Genomic DNA, 16,141 nt, shown 5'->3' on the forward strand with positions numbered 1-16,141 from the left:
GTTGTCTTGCTCCGTCATAATACTGCACTGCTGCCAGGATAATCTAACAAGAAAATGTACAAAAAGGAATGAGTTTCGAAGAAACTCGGTAAAAGGCAAGTTAATCCATAACATCATAGATAACATGTGGCAAAACATAACATGATGCAATGCGGTATGAAACAAGTAATGAATGTATGCATCTAACTCTATGTATGCTTTGGTCTCTATGGTAGACATGCTTTAAGTCATAGCACCGTACTTCTTTGGGAAGGTCTGCTCACATCCTCAACCATTTAAGATATCTTGGATTCTCTCACGGATCATTTCACCGGTCTTGAGCAGCCGGTTGGTAATGGGTCCTTCATCCCTCAGGACAAACCATGGCAGGGGGTTAAGTCAACACACTCTCTCACAACCATTTGGCATAAGTACTGGCGCATGTCAAGGAAAAGCCTAGCCCAATGCAAGTCATCTACTCAGTTACATCAACTCAGGTCCAGATACTTCCATTCCTCGTCCCTGATGATCCTTTCCGGTATCCTTTCCACTAGAGTCCTAATAGTCCCTGACTACGGACTCATCAACCCTATTGGTTATCCACATATGGTAAACGGGAAGCTCTCATGTCCCCTCACGGATCATTTCACCGGTCTTGAGCGCCCATGAGCCCAAGTCTAGCCATATGCAACCCTCCAATAAATGGCCTCTTTCGAGTATCCACAATGTGATCCATGTCCTCTCATGGATCTTTTCACCGGTCTTGAGTGCCCACGAATCTCCATTGCTACCACGGGTCGTTCGGTCTCAATACCCTTCCGATTCGGGTCTGATATAACAGGGGTATATCCTAGCCAAACACTGCTAGACAGCCCTAGGTATGACAACCATTGATTCGGGAAAGCGTCGATGGGCATCTTCGGAAAACAGCCCATACTATTCCCTCCGATGTCTAAGGACAGAAGCATCAATAGGATACTCCCCATTCCCAAACCAAACTTAAGCAAACACATTCTCAGATCAGTCATGACATACACAACCAACAGTTCATCATATGCAAGAGAATGTAAAAGCAAAATCAGATTAAGCAGTAATAAGTAACTCATATAACATGAATAATGAAAAAGATAATATAAATAAGTGCTACTGTTCTCACAGTAGGAGATCAGAATTAAAATACAGCAACAGTAGGTAATCTCATAGTTTCATAAAGTAGAAACCAGAGAACAAGCAATCTATGTAGTTAAGGAATCAACTGTCCTTACCTGATTATCGAAGAATATGATCCAAAAATCAAAGAGAGCAACTCCAAACTTAGCAAATAGATTCCTAACAATCATAGATACAACATTAGGAAAGATGCCTAAAAGATCAGAGAGCAAACGAATCAATTCAGGCGAAAAACGAAGCTACTGACTCCTTTGGTCGAGTGCTTGGTAGATTGGCCCAGTCGACCAAGCAAGTCAGTACGGAATTGTACAGACTGCTTTGAACATAACTTCTTCGTTTGAAGTCGGAATGATCCGAAATTCGAAGGGGAACTTCCTAAGGTATATTAGGATCATATAGTAAGATAAAAACATCAAGTCATGGGGAAAATTTGGGTTCTTGATTTAACCCAAGAATTTAGGGTTTCAACCTTATGGTTCCCATAAAAAGGTTGAGATCACAGAATGAAAGAAAATTAAATAATTGGCCAAAGGCAATAAGAAAATCATAGGAAAAGTAATTTAGGTTACTAGAAATATTACCCATGAGGTTTCCCTCGCATGGGAGGTTAACAAGAGTTTCCAGAACTCCAGCAAGGGTTAGGGTTTCAAGAAAACCTTCGGCTAGGGTTGAGATCATGATGATGATCATAGATCTCAAAGAAACGAAGGAGATCACGAAGGGATGGTTGCAAGGATGCAGCATCAACTTCCTGATCTCAATCAAGAACAAGATCAAGAAAAGAGAATTAATAATTCAGAAGAGATACTAACCTTGAATTGTAAGAACAGAGAAGAGAGGTTTCAGATCTGCAGAGGAATCTTCGAAATCACCAGAGAGAGTTTCGGAGAGGTCTTCTCACGTTCACAAAGTGTTTAGGAGGCAGCCGTAACAAAGAAATACGAAGTAGGGTTTAAATAAGAGTGAAAAACCCTAAAATTACAATTTCTCGGATTTCACCTTCCTTTGGTCGAGTGCTTGGTCGAGTGGCCCACTCGCCCAGTCAGTCGACCAAGGCAGACAGTAAGGAATAATCAGGGATTTGGAGGATCAAATGGGCTTTAAACCTTATGAGCTTTTGCATACACATCCAGTAACAAGTCAAGTGTGAAGAAATACCTTCAAACCAAGTCAGATAATACTCCAAGTCCTTCAACTAATCTCATCTTCAGACAACTGCAGCTTCCTTTCCAAATCTACACAGACATCCAAGTATGGAACTCCATCAACAACATCCATGGGTTCAGAGTCAAACACCATGTCTTCTACTGAGATGGCCCATAGTTGGCTTCTTTCTTTACTCCGGGTCTTCGGACCTAAAAACAACCGGGTTACCGGGTCAAAGTCAGGGTTAGATTAGGGCTGGGTTTCACAGATACTGTAGCATGAATTTGATAGTTGCCACATCGACAAACATACTCCATAGCAGCCTTGGATCTTAGGCCAATATAACCCAAGTCTTAGAATTTTGTGGGCCAGGGCTCATCCACCCATGTGAGCTCCACAAATTCCTTCATGAACCTCAGCCAAAGCTGACTTTGCTTCTTCGGGGCCTATACATCTCATAAGGGGTCCAGGATAAGATCTTTCGTATAGTCTCCCATTCTGAATGATAAATCTCGCCGATCGTATCTTGATCAACCTTGCCTCTTTTGGATCCTCAGGTAATTTGTCATCTCTCAGATACTCAATTATCGGATCCATCCAGCAACGCTCTGCTTCAATATAAGAAATTTCTTTCTCATGATAACTTGGAAATGTTATCTCTTCAATGAAGACCGAAGGGTCTAGATTCTTTTCTTTGGCATTGGCTAGTCGGGATAGCTCATCTGCCACTGAATTTTCAGTCCTTGGAATCTGAGATATCTTCAAATTCCGAAATTGGTTTTGAAATGCCTACACTATCTTTTGATATTTCTGCAAGCGTGGTTCTTTAATACCATACTCCCCCTGGACTTGGTTGACTATAAGTTGAGAGTCACTATAAATAGTAACATCTGCAATAGACAATGCTTTTGACAACCGAAGTCCAGCTATCAGAGCCTCATATTCTGCTTCGTTATTACTTGCTTTAAATGCAAATCTCAAAGCATATCGAATAATAAAGCCTACCAGACTTTTCAATAGAATTCCAGCTCCTGCTCCATCTTTATTACTCGAACCATCCACATATACCTCCCAAGTGGTTGGTATAATGGGAGCCTCAATGGTGGACTCCACTGGTGCAGTAGTTTCTACTACAAAATCGGCTAACGCCTGAGCCTTGATTGCGGTTCTAGGCTTTAAGCTCACTTGGAACTCGCTGAGTTAAACTGACCAGGACACCATCCTTCCAGATAAATCAGGTTTATTAAGAACTTTATTGAGAGGAAAAGTTGTAAATACCTCAATTGGATGAGCCTGAAAGTATGGCCTTAGCTTCCTGGCGGCCATCATGAGAGCCAGAGCCTGCTTCTCAATCTGTGAATATCATGTCTCCGCATCTAGCAATACGTGGCTCACATAGTAAATTGGCCACTGTTTTTTATCTTTCTCACGAACAAGTACTGCACTGACCGCTGAAAGGGACGTCGCTAGATATAGCTGTAATATGTCCTCCTTCTCTGGTTGGGACAAGATCGGCGGTTGTCCGAGTGCTTCTTTTAACTCCTCAAAAGCTTTCTGGCATTCTTCGGTCCATTTTGCTTCCTTGCTGCCCCTCAAATCTTTGAGTGCCTTGAAGAATGGCAAACACTTTTCTCCAGACTTGGAGATGAATCGATTCAAAGCGGCAACTCTCCCTGTTAAACACTGCACATCACGAACAGTTTTGGGAGCCTCAATATCAACCAGAGCCTGTATTTTGGTTGGATTAGCCTCAATACCTCTCTATGACACCATGAAGCCCAAAATTTTGCCTGAGGAAACTACAAAGGCGCACTTTTCTGGATTCAGCTTCATTTGATATTTTCACAGTACTGAGAATACCTCAGTCAAATCTGCAATATGATTTGCTTTTGTAAAGCTCTTCACCAGCATGTCGTCAACATTTCCTATCAGATCTTTAAAAATCTTGTTGACGGCCCTCTGATATGTAGCTCCTGCATTCTTCAAGCCAAATGGCATGACTCTATAATAGTAGCTTTCACGATCAATCATGAAAGCCATAAACTTCTCATCTTCCTTATTCATAAAGATCTGATTATACCCTGAGTAGGCATCCATGAAACTTAGAGTTTCATATCCTGCAGTCGCATCTATCAAGAGGTCAATCCGAGGCAACGGATAGCAATCTTTAGGGCAAGCCTTGTTGAGATCTGTGTAGTCTGTACACATTCTCCACTTCCCATTCGCCTTTTTTACCATTACCACGTTAGCTAACCAAGTTGGGCATTCAATTGGTTCTATGAAACCAGAATTCTTCAGTTTTTCAACTTCACCCCGAACGGCTTCATACTTTTCAATGGAGAAATTTCTCCTTTTCTGTATCACTGGTTTCACCTTCGGACAAAGTTTATGCTCTGCGACAGCCCGATCGATTCCTGGCATGTCTTCAGCAGACCATGCAAATATGACTTTATTTTGTTGAAGAAATAACTTCAACTCATCTTTGAATTCCTCCAGCTGTTCAAACCCGATATAAGTAATCTTCTTCTTATCCTCGGTACACAGTTGGATTTGCTCCAGCTTCTCTACTGGTTTGGGCCTTTGCATTTCTGCTTCTTCCCGATCGTCTCGAACTTCTATAGGTAGGGCAGTCACCTTCCTCGGGCCCTCCTTGTCTTTTAAATAGGCAACGTAACATTGCCGAGAGATCCTCTGGTCAGAGGAAACTTGACCAATTCCCATATCAGTCGGGAATTTTATCTTCAGGTGTTTTGTCGAAACAATAGCACCTATCTTGGATAAAGATGGTCACCCGAGGATAACATTGTAAGCTGGCAGTTCCCAAACCACCAAAAAATTGATTCGGACGGTTGTTTCCTTAGGAAAACTTCCAATAGATAAGTCCAACTGAACAGATCCTTCCGCCACCGCATACGACCCTGCAAAACCATATAGATGCATGGATGAAGGCTCCATCAAGTCCTCATCCACCTTTAGTTTTTGATACACTTCATAAGAAATTAGGTCAGCTGCAGACCCTGTATCAACCAAAACTCTATGCACATCCTGACGTGCAATCTCTACCTTGATGACTATGGTGTCATCATGAGGTAAACAAACGCCTCTTTCATCCTCCTGGCCAAAGGTGATAGAATCTTCACCATTCAACTTCTTTCACTTCTGCGTCTCTCTGGTTCCGACAAATTTAGATTTTGTCTCCAAACTGCGGAATGACTCGGGCTCTGGTCCTCCGAAAATGGTAAGGATAGGTGACCGAGTAGCTTCAGTCACCTCCTTGCCCTTCTTAGACTTTGGAGCCTCCCTTGATCGTTCTGAACTAACCGAACGATCCCTTTTAGGAACAGCCGCGCGTGGCTCACGTGGCTCCTCCCTCCTTCTGCTAACAAAATTGGACAAGTGTCCCTGAGATATCAATCTCTCAATATCTGCTTTCAGATGACGACAGTCATTTGTATAATGACCATAATCCTTGTGGAATCGGCAATACTTTTCTCGACCCTGCTGCTCTCCAAGTTTCAAAAGAATTTTAGGTGGCCACTTCATTATATTTTTTCTTTTGATGATATTTAGAATATCAGCCCGAGGAACATTCAATGGAGTATATTCACTTTTACCGGGAGACCTCTGGCACCAAGCCTGAGATTTTCCAACCCGATCATGGACATTTTTCTTTGGCTTCTGCTTCTGCTCAGGAGCCTTCTGTTCCTTATTGGAGACTTTGTTATCTCCTTGGCGCGCATCTAGGATCTCCATGACTTCGGCCTGGTTTCGGCATCTCTGTACTAACTCAGCATAAGTTGCAGGCATATCCTGTAGTAATAACTCCAAGAGTTTCTGGTTAGTGAGTCCCGTGAATAGAGCAGTTTTGGCTACTTGCTCATCCAAATTTTCTATCTCCATCGTTACTTTGTTGAATCTTTTCAGAAACTCTCTGATTGATTCGCTTTTTCCTTGTCTGATAGTAAACAAGGTTTCTTCCGTTTTCTTGACCTGTATCCCACTCTGGAATCGCCCTATGAATTTGCGCGCCAATTCATCAAAGTTTACGATCCTTCCAGATGGGAGGTTCGAAAACCACTTTGTTGCTGCTACGGTTAAAGATGAACCAAAAACCCTGCATAAAATTTCGTCAGAATTACCTGAAACTGCCATGGTCTGCTGATAATAGCCAATGTGGGCCGTTGGACCTCTGGAGCCATCGAATGTAGAAAAGGTAGGCAAACGGAATGTATGGGGAAACTGATATCCCGCAATTGGCTCGGCAAAGGGGGTCTTCCGAATGACTGAGTAAATATCCTCAGTTATCCTTCCCTTAGCCAACTGCCCTAACTTCTGATTGATGTTGGCCAATTCCTGACCAATCTGGGTCGAGTGATCTTCAGAGATATGATCACGACCTCGATTAACACGATCATCACGTGCTATTAGATCATCACGAACAGCTCGTCCTTCCCGAACATTCCGCTCGTCGCGAACTGCTCAATCATCGCGACCGGTTCTTCTGACAGTTAGTGAGTGAGTTCTCACCCCTGTGTCCAACCTTGTATTTGAATCGGTTGTACTTTCCTGCGGTCTGTCGAACCGATCGTCCCGCCTAGGTTGATCGTCAATTCTCCTAGGTCCTCGGTCACCTTCACGAAAGTTTTGACCGATATTCAGATATTCCGCCAATCTTTAATCACGCGGTTGATCACGTGGTAACGTGCGCCTCCCTGGATCGCGATGGTTAGGTTCTTGTGGTAACGCCACCCGTCTAGTGAGCATGCGGAGTGCTTGGCTCACCTCCAAGAGTTGAATCTTTACTTGATTTAATTGATCTTGGAATGTATCAGGAGGATTACGTCCTCCCTGACCACCATCTACTTCGATAGGATTTTGGCTTCCCTGGGGGAACGTCTGGATTATTCACTCCAGGGATCTGAATACCAGAATTGCGCTGTGCAGCGGCTGCTGCCAATCTAGTCACCATGGCTCTACAAGTGTTTCCCACAGACGGCGCCAAATGATGCGTCCAAAATCTGCTCAGCCCTTAGATCTCCTCGTGATGACCTGCAAAACGAAAGCGTCAGATATGGCCCGACCGCGGGGGTCGGGAGTCCCCCTCCGATGGCTAAGTCAGTTGATGAACTTAATCACAAACGGCTCTGCTAGAAGCATAGAGCTAAGGAATGAAGAATTGGGAAAGGTGATCTAGATCGTGAGCCCCTGATAGTTTACATCTATCAGTGTGTATATGAATCTCCTTCCCTCACCTCGTATGGCTGTGAGGTTTATATAGAGTGTACCTTCGAATCTCCTTCGTCGGATGCACTTGAGCCTTCTTCGGGTAGTCGTTGGATCTTAACAGTTAGATCCGTTGAGAGATAGACTTCTACTAGTTTGGACTAGTAGAGGACTCCTGAGATAACCTTTAGGTTATGCGATGATTATCCCTTCAATAATGATTAGCCGCAGCCATCAATTTGAGTATGCCATCATTAAGGTAATTAACCTAATTCATAAGTTGAATTAGGGTGTGCTTGTAGCTGAATAAGTTTTCTTCCTCAGCAAGCCATCTTACGGATTCGGTTCACTCGGGAGCGAGTCGATTCCTTCTGTCTCGACCGGAGTCGAGGATCAAACCAGGTATGAACCCGGTTCGATCACATTTCCTCCATATCAAATAGAAAAGGAGAACATAGAAGAGGGAGTTATGGGATCGGTTCTTCATCCCAGGGATACTTCAAACCAAATTCTTTGTCCATTCACATGTTGTAAAGAGCTGTCATTCTATTTCTCCTCCTATCCCACATAAAGGACACAGACATCCTTCATTATTCCTTTTTTTTTTTTTTTTTGGTAACCTCATTATTCCATTTGGAGATGTTATAAAGTATAGGAAGCCTTTCTGCATTAACGTCCACATGAAGATTTTAAATTTAATGTTCCACCACAAAACTTTCTACAAATTCTTATGGTTACTTGCAGCCGATACAAAATTAGCCCAAAACTGGCTTCTCTTTTTATTTTTATTTTTTATTAGGGTGTAAAAAATTTATTATTGTTACAAACAGATCCAACAATGCTATTTAATCTCCTCGTGATGTCCTGCAAAACGAAAGCGTCAGATGTGGCCCGACCGCTGGGGTCGGGAGTCCACCTCCGAAGGCTAAGTCAGTTGATGAACTTAATCACAAACGGCTCTGCTAGAAGCGCAGAGCTTAAGGAATGAAGAACTGGGAAAGGTGATCTAGATAGCAGATCGCTGATAGTTTAGGTCTATCGCATGTATCTCGAACCTGAGTCTCAGATAGTATTCTTTTCGATCCCCTCACCTTGTATGGTAGTGAGGTTTATATAGAGTGTACCTTCGAATCTCCTTCGTTGGATGCACTTGAGCCTTCTTCGGGTAGTCGTTGGATCTTATCAGTTAGATCCGTTGAGCAATAGACTTCTACTAGTTTGGGCTAGTAGAGGACTCCTGAGATAACCTTTAGGTTATGCGATGATTATCCCTTCGATAATGATTATCCGCAGCCGTCAATTCGAGTCTGCCATCATTAGGGTGATTACCCTAATCCATAAGTAGGATTAGGGCGCGCTTGCAGCCGAATAAGCTTTCTTCTTCAGCAAGCCATCTTCCGGATCCGGTTCGCTCGGGAGCGAGTCGGATCTCTCCGTCTCGACCGGGGTCGAGGGTCGGACCAGGTATGAACCCGGTCTGATCATAATCTCTCCATATCACGAGCCCCCCTGCACTGCGCCTTCGGTCGATCCCGAGGGCTTGGTTTTTAACCGGGTTCGTCGTCAGTGATAATCTCGCGTGCTTCATTAAATGTCATATCACATTTAATGCGGTGGTCACTTTTCCTCGAGCTTGCCAGGAGTGTAAGGCCACATATCTCCTTGCAGCTGATCTCGTCGTGGCTCACGTCATCCAAGCGACGGTTTCCGAACGCCTATTTCGGATTCGTGAGTTCAAACTTTCAAAACGTCTTTCAATCTTGATCGCTGATTTTGAATCAATCTCGATCGTTCGATTCCCGAACACTGCAAGGGGAGTTTTAAAAGCGGTTCGTTGTCTTCGTAGGTTTCATTCTTCCCGTCTGGAATTTGAACCTTTGTTGTCTCGCTTTCGCGCCTTCCCGCTCTCAAGCTTCCGCCTCACCGAATCAGTAAGTTTACCGGTCTTTTTCTTTTTGTAGTTTACTCGAAACAAGTAATGGCGGACGATAGGGCTTCTCCCGTACCCAATGTTGGTAATAGCAATGAGGCTTTTGCTTCTCCCCGCTCCCGAACAATCGGATAGTGATAACAAAACCCTAACCGTCCTCTCGCGCGAGTTCGCTGAAGTTTCTCAAAAAGGTTTTGAAAGAAAAACCGAAACTTCTCCCCGTCCTTCTCGAGTCCGGATCTTCCAAGATTGTCGAGTCTTCTAGGCAGCCTCAAACTTCCGGGTCCGATGGTGGACCCGGCTCTGCTCCCTCCATTTACGATGAGGAAACCCTTCTTTCAACTGTCCAAGATTTTGATTTTCCTTCCTCATATCAAGTTAGGGCTCCCCACCCCGATGAGAGGGTTGATTCATCCCTTTCGGGTGAATTTTCTCTCGTATATAGATGCACCGGAAAGCGGGGTTCGCTTTCCCTTTTTTAATCCTTTGTTCTCCGCAGCTCTCGAATCATTGGAACATTTGTCCCGGAATGCTCCTCCCCAATAGCCGGCGTCTTATCGTCGGCTTCTTGGGTTTGTGTTTTGAACTTGGCATTACGCCATCTCTTTCTCTCTTTGTACATTTTCATGTTCTTTCTATCTCCCATCCTCCCGGATGGGTTTTTCTCGTCCAAACGCAATAAGGCTGAACTTGATTGGAGGGGCAGCATCCTTGTCAAAGGAACTTGCCCTTCTAACCACAAAAGATGGCGCGAACGATACTTTTTCTCGTCGAGCGCCTCCATCAGATCTTAACTTCCCAACCACCCGGAGGAGGTGTACTTCTTCTTCCGAGAATAACCGAGGCCTTCCCTTATCCAGAGAAGACGAGGCGGCCATCATGAAGATCAAATCCATTCCGTGGTATCAAGAGATACATGGACTTGAAGTGGAGTATAACTCCATCCTTCAAGATCGGGGCTTGGCTCATTGTGAGCTTCTAACCACCATCCTTTAATTTGACTCAAGTGATATGTTTTTAATTCCGACTCTTGTCCTTCTTCTTTGCAAGGCCTCCAAGAATGAACCCCGAAAGCCTCGCGGGTGAAGGCCGCTAGGGCCGTTGTGACAGCCGAGCAACGATCGCCCGCAGCCTTGACCGTAGATCAAGAGGCTTCTATTCCCTCTCCCGACCCCTCTTATAGGGGTATCAGAATATCAGCCCGTGGCCGATGCTTCGGGTAAAGGGAAGAAACCGATGGTGGAGAGGTCTAATGTCTCTTCCTCCGCCCGAACCAAGAGGAGGCATGACACAATTGATGCTCCCTCCAATAAAAAATCCAAAGCTTCAACGGATGGTGAGGAGGTCTTCACCCCCCTAAGGGACCCCCGAAGCCGACCGACAGGTGACTCCGGATCCCGAGAAAGCCGCAGAATGGAGCTCCCCGCCTTGCTCCTTCCGATCGCCAGAATTTGAAGCCCCCGGATGACACCTCCCTTGTTAGTCAATCTACAAGGTACCGGTCTTCTTGCTTAGTTATTTTTTCATAATTCCTTATGACTTCTTCTCGATATTTTCCGCCTTCCCAGAATGCCGTGTTGAGCTTTTATCAACACATGGAAGCATTGAGCCGGGTTGGTCGCACCAGCTCCTTGCCGCAAACTCCGTGAAGAGAATTTGGCGAAAGCCAATTCCGAAATAGACCAGCCGATCGCAGCATGCCGTGGAGCTGCAGAAAAAGCATGAGGAAGAAGTGATCTCCCTCAAGGAGGCCCTCGAAGCGCCGAAGATTCGTGCCGCCGCCGCCGAGCGCGAGGCCAGGAAGCAAAAGCAGCTGCCACGTTGTTTGGTGACAAGCTTGAATTCAAAAGTAGGGAGCTCGAAGAACATCCGAAGTTGGCGATCCCTAGCAAGCCCGAGCATATAAAGCCGTAGCTTCGGAAGGAGTGTGTTCGGAAATACCCGAACAGCGACCTTTCTCCGAGCTGCTAGGTATCTACAACCTTCAAGCTTATCGCTTGGGGCAGAACGACGTTTGGGGAGCGAATCCTGGATCAATCCCCGCCTTCGACACCGCTCCTTTTCGTGAGGTGTGCCACAAAGAGGTCTTCGGGAAAGTTGGTATGGATCTCCTGACCGGGCTCAGGAAGAAGATGATCCTTTTCCAGCCGACCCTCAATATGAGGCATACCCGGCCGACGAGCCGGCACTTCCAGAGGAGAAATCACAAGCCGAGTCTCAAGTTGCTGCCGTAGAGGACTCAGCCGATGCCATTCTTGAGGAAGGCTCTTCTCATGATCCCGAGAAAAGTCCTCCCGACTGTGGTCCCTCGGGCAACAATGAAGAAAAGGCTTAGGGAGTTATCTTTTTGTACAGATTTACCCTCTATTTAATGAATAGACATTTCTTTCTCATGTTGGCCTTTATATTTCCCCCGTCTCCCCGCCGAAATCTTGCCTTGAATATCAAAGTATTAATGATAAAACTCATCACTTAACTTTACATTCCTCGCCGAATAATAATCTTGTAGAAATATTGTGAAGATGCGTTTCGGGAAGATGCATTAATCTTCTCCACTACTTCATTTATTGCAAAGTCCGCACGTTTCCCTTCTCGCGAAGTTCAAACGTTTTCTTGCCTTTGTATACCATTCACTGTTTCCAATGAATCGGAAATACATCCATTATTTTAATGGCGGTGCGACGATTGGAGGTATCTCTCGCATCAGTGCTCGCTTCCACATGTTTCCATGTGGCATCCCTCCGACCGTTGATCTTGCTTTCTGCGGATTTCGAAGCGTCATTTCGATCTAGGTCGTCGGTTGTCCTTAGCCTTCAACCGTCGTCTTAATACCCGAGGCTATTTAAAGCCTTCGTGGGTACTCTCCATCTATCCCGTCTTCTCGCAAGTTAGATTTGCTAAAGTGTTAAAGCGACCTTTCGTCCTTCGGCCTCGCTCCGTATTCCTCGTACTCCAACAATAGCTCTATCAACTTCTCGAACAAGTGAGTTTCTTGATTACTCATCTCTTTCCCCACTTCCCCCCCGAGTAAACCGCACAAGTAGTTATACTTGGGGTTTAGTTATTTGGGTTTGTTGGAAGTAATAAAAAACTAGGGTTTTCCCTCTTGTTGTTGTCGTTTATTTCGTACCGATACGGCTTGTTTGTTTGCATAGTGGCTCCCAAGATCAACCCGAACTTTATCGCAGCAAAATCTTGCAAGAAAATCGTTCCGTCGGTGGTGGTTGGGGCCAAGGGTGGTTTCAGCTAGTGAATCCTCCAAGCGTAAGGCGATCGCTGCCGGTGAATCTTCAAGTCGATTCCCACAGCTTTCTATTGATGTCGTCCCCGCGCCTCCTTTGCCCGAAGTGATCGCTCGTCTTTCCCAGGAAGATCTTGATCACCCGCTTGCCGATGGTGCCGCCGACGCCCCGCCGGTGAGATCATGGTGCACCCCCGAAAGAGACTCTTCGGGCATCCGAGGCAACTATGTTGGCGTCTCGATGAAGGTGTGGTCCCAGCAGGTGCTGCTCCTATTTCCAACTCCAGTGCTTGTTTGGCATCCTCCTCCTCTCCTTCCGAGTTGGAGGATTTTGCCACTAGGAAGCGCCGTCGGGTGACAAGTGATGCAGCTCATCCTTCTCTTGGTGTAGCTCATCCTTCTCATCCTTCGCCTCGAATTAGTGTCAAACGAGTTTGACAGAGCGTTGGAATGGTGTACCGCTGCTCGAATGACTTCCGAGAGCGCAGCTTCTTTCCAAACTTCCAGATGAAGTCTTTACGAAGTCACCGGTGATGTAAGTCTTTCTTCATTATCCTCTCGATTCTGAAAAATTACTTTTCTCGCTCCTCGTTAACTCGGAAGTTGTTTGCAGGAGTCTTGTCGGTAACTTCCACAACCAAGTGGAAGCAAGCATTAGGCTCAGAGATTGAGCAATGAAGTTTCTAGGCTTCGGGAAATCTCCGAAGCTAAAGATGTTGAGATTGCTCGCCTTCGGAATCTAGCTTGGGAGGTGGCAGGAGAAAAAAATTCGATGATTGGTCGTCTTCGGTCGACTTGGATGATGCCAGGGAGAAGATCCGGCGATCGGAGCGAACAGCTTGAAAGTCAGAGCCAAAGGATCTGAAACGTTACCCGAAAGGCAAGCCGTCGTTCCTTTGCCCGAATCCCTTCCAACCGATGTTCGCAGAGCCTCGTCTTCAAGTATTTACACAAGAAAGCCTTTTGTTGATATGCTGAATGCTTATAACTTGCAAAGCGCATCGGGATGGTGAGAACGAAGTATGGGAATCAATATTAAGGAAGGATCCTCATTTTGATACGACTCCCTACAAAGGTCGTTTGCCATCCCGAAGTATTTACCGACCCGGGTATTCCTCCTCCCGACTGGACCAAGGATAAGATTGATCCTCCACCTTCCGATCCAGATATTATGCATTATCCGGAAGATTCTCCCGTTTATTCTCCCCCGGAAGAAGTCAATTATGACGAGCTTGTCCCGAATGCGAGTTTGGTCGAGGACCATGCTTCTCCCGGACAAAGAGTATGAAATTGCGGAGGATTTTATGCATACCGAAATATTTTTGTAATCCTCATTTCTTCTCTTCTTTTCCTTGAATCCCCACCAATGGTTGACTCATATGTTTGTTCTAGCAAAGTCGCGTTGATCTTGTATAACTTCTCAACAAATCACCTATGATGACTTTCTTTTTTGACCGAAGATTGTATCCAGCTCTTGTAATTGTTTTGATACCGGCCTCTTTGGATCTTTTGAAGAAATAAGAAATTAACTTTATCTTGAACTTTGCTAGCCACTTGAATCGCTGTTGCATTAGGTCTTAGTTGTTTGAAACAATGCCTTTACTTAAGGATTTCCGGAGAAATACAATAAGTCTGAGAAGGAACTCACTCGGGTTTTAAACCGATGCCTTTACTTAAGGATTTCCGGAGAAATACAATAAGTCCGAGAAGGAACTCACTCGGGTTTTAAACCGATGCCTTTACTTAAGGATTTCCGGAGAAATACAATAAGTCTGAGAAGGAACTCACTCGGGTTTTAAACCGATGCCTTTACTTAAGGATAATTCAAAAATTCAATAAGTCTTGAAGGAACTTACTCGGGTTTTAAACCGACGCCTTGCAAAAGGAACTCACTCGGATTTTCATCCGATGCCTCGACTTAAGAAAGTCCAAAAATTTCCATAAGTGTTGAAGGACCCACACGAATTTTCATCCGATGCCTTATAGTTGGATCTTGTTCTTGAATGTGGTGTATGATGCCCCCCAATCAAAAGATAGTTTGTTGAAAGCCAAAAATTGCATTGATTGAGTTGAAAATGATTACATCGCGAACAAAATTGAAATCATCCTCAAGGATAAAACTTTTTGAGATGCCTAGCATTCCACGAACGATCCAACTCTTTCTCGGGTGTTGATGTTCTTCAGCCTCGTAAGCTCCCGAACCGACCGGTTTCACAACCATATAAGGTCCTTCCCAGAAGGGTCTAATTTTCTTTGGTGACGCGGGTCGGAAGCTAGGGTGTTTCTCAACACCAAATCTCCGGCTAAGTACCGACGATTCTTCACTCGAGTATTATAATGAGACGCTATCCTTCTTTGATAATGTTGAGTTCGTGCTATTGCCTTTGCCCGAACTTCGTCCAACAAATCAAGACTATCAAGCAGCCCTTGTTCATTTGCTTTTTCCTCGAACTCACGATCCCGTAATGTCCCCGCCATTATCTCCACCGGTGCCAATGCTTCGGATCCATATGCCAACCTGAATGGAGTTTCTCCCGTGGGTGTTCGAACCGTAGTTCTATAAGCCCACAAGACATTATGAAGTTCTTCGACCCAAGAAGCTTTGTCACCTTCGAGTCTTCTCTTTATTCCTTCCAAAGAGCGTTCGGTTAGTAACCTCTACCTGTCCATTGCTTTGGGGGTATGCCACCGAGGACATACGATGCTCGATCATATATGTTCCACGGAATTGCTCAAATTGTGGACAATGAACCGAGTACCATGGTCAAGGACAATAATCTTTGGAATCCCAAAGCGATATATGATTGATTCAAGCACAAATTTCTCCACTTTTTTTCTCGCAATTGCCGCCGCCAGCACCGGCTTCTACCCATTTTGTGAAGTAATCAATTGCTACTATCGATATTCCCGTCCGCCCGATGCCTTGGTGAATTTGCCCATGATATCAATTCCCCACATTGCAAAGGGAATGGGATTTAGAATTGAAGTCATAGTTTCCGCCGGCGCGCTTCGACATCGTAGCATGAATTTGACAGCTACCACATCGACGAACGTATTCCATAGCAGCCTCTTGGACCTTAGGCCAATATAACCCAAGTCTCGTAAATTTTGTGAGCCAGGGCTCGTCCACCCATGTGAGCTCCACAAATTCCTTCATGAACCTCAGCCAAAGCTGATTTTGCTCCTTCGGGGCCTATACATCTCATAAGGGGTCCAAAGATAAGATCTTTTGTATAGTCTCCCATTCCGAATGACAAATCTAGCTGATCGAATCTTGATCAACCTTGCCTCTACCGGATCCTCGTGTAATTTGTCATCCCTTAGATACTCGATTATTGGATCCATCCAAAGAACGTTCCGCTTCAATATAAGAAATTTCTTTCTCATGATAACTTGGAAAAGTTATCTCTTCAATGTAGACCGAAGGGTCTAGATTCTTTTCCTTGGCATTG

This window comes from Hakea prostrata, chromosome 3 (assembly GCF_041222555.1).
Source record: "Hakea prostrata isolate BN-2017 chromosome 3, UWA_Hpros_2, whole genome shotgun sequence".
Lineage (NCBI taxonomy): Eukaryota > Viridiplantae > Streptophyta > Magnoliopsida > Proteales > Proteaceae > Hakea > Hakea prostrata.